The sequence below is a fragment of the Zonotrichia albicollis genome, chromosome 1, assembly GCF_047830755.1.
Source record: "Zonotrichia albicollis isolate bZonAlb1 chromosome 1, bZonAlb1.hap1, whole genome shotgun sequence".
NCBI lineage: Eukaryota > Metazoa > Chordata > Aves > Passeriformes > Passerellidae > Zonotrichia > Zonotrichia albicollis.
This window is the reverse complement of record NC_133819.1, coordinates 44222299-44227820: the sequence shown is the minus strand read 5'-3', so window position 1 is coordinate 44227820 and position 5522 is coordinate 44222299.

Here is a 5522-nt window from a genome sequence, read left to right as displayed (position 1 = left end):
AGCGGCCAATGGGCTCCGCCGGCCGCTCGGGGGTGGCTCCAGAATGGGGCGAACGGCGCTGACGTTAAGGCGCGTGAGGATGCGCGCGGCGGGCGCGGGGAGGGCGGCGGCGAAGCGGCGACGGATTGGTCGAGCCTGGGCGGGATGGCGCGTGCGCGCTCGTGGCCCGGGCTCGCGCCGGCCTCTCCCGCCCCGCCCTTCCGCGTCCGGGAGCCGCGAGGGTGGGAGGGACAGGGCGGGTGCCGCCGGGCGTGGCGGCCGCGGGGCGCAGCGGGAGGAGTGTGGGCAGCAGGGCGAGAGAGGTGACCGCGCCTCTCTGCTCAGCCTTAGTGAGGCCGCATGTGGAGTCCCGTGTCCAGTTCTGGGTTCATCAGAACAAGAAGGATGAGCTGCTGGAGAACGTGCAGTGGAAGGCCGCAAAGATGATGAGGGGACTGGAGCATCTCTTCATGAGGGCAGGAGAGACTGCAGGAGCTGGGCCTGTTCAATCTAAAGACGCAGTCGGGGGCTCTCATAAATTTAATTAAATGTCTCCAAGGCAGGTGCCAAGAGAGTTCAGGGCTCTTTCTCGTGGTGCCCAGCAACAGCACAAGGAGCAATGGCTGTAAGCCAAATAATGAGAAATTTTACCGTAGCGTGAAGAACTTACGTATGTTGAGGATGGCAGAGCACTGGAAGAGGCTGCCTGGAGAGGATGTGGAATCTCCCTCTCTGGAGACATTCAGGCCTATCCTGGATGCGTTCCTATGTCACCTCCTCTAGGTCACCCTGCCTTTGTAGCAGGATGGACTGGATGATCTCCAGAGGTCTCTTCCAACCCTAACAATTCTGTGATTGACACCAGCATAGCTCCTCTGGAAGCCCTTGGCTGTTTCCCGCTTTGGGTGCAGGCCCTTTCTGTGAGGACCCGGCCAGGAGGCTGCAAGAGCAGCTGGAGCAGCCCCAGTCCTCAGCTGGTCCCTCAGGCTCAGGGCCAGCACAGCTCTCCCCAGCCCTTGAGGAAAGGTGACTTTCATTCCCAGCGTGGACTGTGCTGCCTCCCACACCCCAGCAAGGGCTGTGAACTTACACTGTCATTGCCCAGGATGCAAGGAAGTCATTTAGCTTTCATCTTGGGTCTGTGTGGTTAAGTGAGTAAGTCTTGAAACACCACTCTGTCTAGGGTGTCTGGATGTGCTGGCCTGAGCTTCCTAGCTGCTTTTCTGACTGGCATTGAAGCCTAGGGAATACATGCTGGAAAACAAGCTCCACAGCTGGTGTCTGCAGAGTGTTCCCTCTCACTATGAGTTCTGTAGTGACCTTTAACTCTGGGAAAAAACATGGGTGTTTGAGAAGTTCACTGTGGCTTCAAATCACGTCAAAAGCTTTGAGGCAGGACTTTTGGAAAAACATCTTCAGCCTGTCATGACTCATAAATAATTACATGAAACACTGTTTCCAATTACTTACTTCTTTCATCAGCCATCCAAAGGAGATAGAAGTTCCTACTGGTAAAGTGTGAGCCCAAATGAAAATTACCCATCAAACATATTGGTTTGTGTTACAATTATATAGAAGTAGGCATGTTTGTATTCTGGAGTTATTTAGTATAATTCTGTGCATGTCATATTTTCACTTGAAATGATTATGTATGTATTAGCATATAAATTAAAATTTTTCCACCCTTTGGAGGTTGTCAGTCTCAACTTATGTCCATGACAATGCTTTTACTTAGTGCTTTCCATCCGTATTTCTCAGGTTGCTTGAAAAAACAGGCAAGGTGCTGTTGATGTTGCAGAAAGAGGTTAAATACACAATGTCTTCATGAAGTGTTCTGTAGCTGTAACTGAGTCACTGTAGTTAATTTCACCTGTGGGAAATGTGTTACAATCCTCTTTTTATGTGTCACCCTATGTCCTCCTCGTACTTTTACCACCTGTGTACTTAGAGGCTTTGAGCCTGCACAGAGCAGTCCCTAGAGAGCTAAAAGTTGCAAGCATAGCAATAAATGCGGTAGCACCAAGAATGTCACATGATCAGTGACACTTTCCATTTGTGATAGGAATCATTGCTGAAGCAGGGAGCACATTTGGTAGCAAAATCTCACTTTTCTGTGCCTCCTGGGCACTCCCTTCCTACTGTCCCCTTGGGATGATGGAAGGTCATGGGGAAGGTGTGACAGGGAACGGCTGGGTGTGGAAGAGTGTTTGACATTCCTGTTGTCAAAGGCCACATTCCCTTGTGTTTGTGCTCCTTTATTTCCCGGGAAGCCAACATACCTCCAGCACTGCCCCATGCTGGGACTTGCAGGCTCAGCATTGGTAATACCATTCAACTGAGCAGACAGTTTGTGTCCCTCAGCTTTTGTGGTAGATAATGTACTAAGCACAGTGCTGTGCCTGATTCTAAGCTGATAATTTCTTGAATTTCAGCAAGTGGTAAAATATTTTCACTGTATTATTATGGATAGCCCCATAATCAGGCTGGAGGATGCAAACCCAGTGCCTTTTTGCAGCTTTTAGAATCTCTGTCACTTGTCTCTTGCAAACACAGTACTGTAAGGCTGGAATGCCCAGCTCTGGATTAGAAACTTAATACCTGGCAGGAGCAGCGCACCAAGAAACATTTCAGCTGTTAAATCTGCAACAGACTCAGCAGAAATCATGGAAAATAGCAGCAACATTTTATACCTTGGAAGGCTTAGATCCCGATTTAAAGACGTGTTTTGCTGCTTTAAAGGAAGCATTAGTTATGCAGTTATGCTTGGATTTACCTCCCACCTCTAGTTTTATTTTTATGTTAAGTTGCAAAAATGTGCTGATGCATGGCATTTGTATTTCTGTGCAAATGCATTGCTTCAGCTTTTGCCACTGAGATTCTTATTATGTAAAAAGATGCAGGAAAAAAGGGGTTTTTTGTGTTTTTCTTTTCCTTTCTCAAATTCTATGTCCCTCAATACTTGCACAGAGGACACTTGGCTGAAGAATGGCTCGCAGGCACGGACTGGCAGAAGTGATGTTTGTAATGCAAGGAATATATCCAGAATGCCTCGTTGCTGTGCCGGGAGCATGAGCTCAGCACGCAGCTCCCTGCTGCGCTGAGCATCACTGACCTGTGTGACCTGCCCTTGGCAAGACACAGCGCTCTGAGTGCCCCTGCTCAGCTACAGATTTACCCCCAGGACTCCGAGGACTTTGTCTCTCTCTCCTCCCTCTGCAGTGCTGCTTGTCTGCCTCCTCTCCATTCTGGAGCTGTGGCAAGTCCTGCCGTGGCCCTGCTCCCTGTGCATCTTGGTGCATTTTATAAAGCCTGAGCTGTGAAGCACTACTGCATGTAGGGAAAGTGGTGCAGTGGCCACTTGGAGAAACCAAGGGAAGGAAATTTGGAGTGAGTTGTGGGTGATGCAAGAATTAGGAGCAGACTTCCATTTCCAGTCTCCCAATGTTTCATCTTCCTTTGTACCCAGTTATCTCCATTCTGTGACATGAAGGTGACAGCACTGCAAACTGCATTGACATTGGCAGAGCACAAGCAGAAGAACAGTCAGTAACTCCTGGGCAGATGCCTGCTTAAGGAAATTGGAGAAGGTGCCCTTAGGTGCAGAGCAGCTTGCAGAGGGGTTCTGGTGGAGTCCTTGTCGCATCATGGGCCCATTCCTCTTTAGGAGCTTAGCCTTCCTCTAAGCTCTGAGTTTGGTGTAATTTCAGACCTCTACAACCAGAAGGGAGAGGTTTTATCATGCTCATTTCTCCACTATGGTGGTTTGTTAAACTGTTAAATTGTAGACAAAGCCAGAGTGAAAGTGACCTTAAAAACAATCTTTTAACCACAGAACCAGTATAATAGTTCTTATACTAAAATAGAAACAGTAGAATGTTAGGCTAGAATACCCGTTTCTAGCTGGTGTGCTATGTTGCTGCTCAGTGTGAAATCTTAAATGAGGCAGGGGCTTACATAGAGCTGGCACCCTCTCCTTCCCCCAGGGATGCAGCAGTGTGGGTTCAGGCTGTGGTGCAGAAGAAGCTGTGCCTGGCTGGGAGGAGTATAAAGTACACATCTGGTTTGACAGCACAGCTCATCTGACCTAGTGACTAGCTGTCACCAAGGGGGTGGCTGTGCTTTACAGTCTGGACTGGTTCCCCTCCCATCCCTGTGCTGCCATTGCTACATGTCTGTCCCTGCAGTGGCCAGATTCAGGAAACCAAGTGTCAGGAAAGTTTTCCAGCATTTTGCAGGGCTAATTTTCTGCTGATTTTGAATCTTGAGCTGTCTCCTGAGACATCAGACAGATATTGGTGCTAAAACAAGATGACACAACGGGAATACAAAGCACATGAGGGGGAGCAGAGGTGTGTTTTTGTGCAGCAGCTGGCTGTTAGGTTGTATTATCTGTGCTCTCTGACTGCATCCTGAGTGTTCATAACAGCAAGTGCCACAAATTCCTTCACAGAAATATAAATGTGAGGGATAATGCAGTGGGAGATAATATAATCTGTTTTCTGGTGCTGATTTTCTGTGGAAAACCAGTTGGAAACGTGTTCATGTGTATTTAATAAAGCAACTGCTAGACTAGAGGATAAATATAAAGCTAAATCAGTTTATGAACCTTAGTGCTTACAAATAGTTGTGAAAGCCTTTAGTCTCTCATACTCTCAATATCCCGTCTTGCACAGTGAAGACTGTCAGTGCTTAGACAGCATTCAAGCAGCCTGGAGGGGCTGCATAGTCAGCCAGGGACTCACAGGAGTCCGTGTAAAAGTGCAGAGGGATTTCTTCACAAGAGCTTTAGTGCTTAATATGAAAACACTTTGATTTAGAGGGGCCAGATGTGCTACATTTGACTTCTGATGGGCTACTCCCAAAAATAATCTTTTCTGTGGTTTTTGGTCTTTGTTAGGAATAGAGAGAAAAGCTGCTGGAAATTCATTATTTATGCTTAGATGCTTCCTCCTTTTCCAGACACTTCTCCATGCTGAAATACCTTGATGATTTTGAAAGAAACTGTTTCCATTCCAATGAATAAACATCTTAGGATTAATCTAATTTGATTTTTATGGAGTATAATGGATCATGACATATAAAATACTTTTCAAAAATCTTTCTTTCACATCTGAGTATAACTGTAGACTCAGAATTTCATCAGATTTATCTCCATGAGTGACACTTATAAAGAATAGTTTCACAGGGGGATAATCAGTTGCTCTTCATACCTGAAGCATCACTAGAAGATAGCGAATGGATCTGAATCCAGATTGTGTATTGTTATGTTTTTTAAATTCTCTCTTCACTTTCAAATCGGAGGGAGATTGCTCTCTTCTGTGTCAGGAATGAGTGGGAGGTTATGTTCTGTTAATGCCAAAAAGTGATTGTTCCAAGACACCAACCAGTTAGCCCCAACCCAAGGGCATGTGCCATCTAATTTCCTGTATCACTGTTTGTGTGTATTTTCTCTCATCATCACTGTTGCTGATGGAGTCAGCTTGCTAAGTTCTGTCTGCACTGATGTATTAGAAGGTATTATTGCTGCTCTGAGGAGCCTTTCT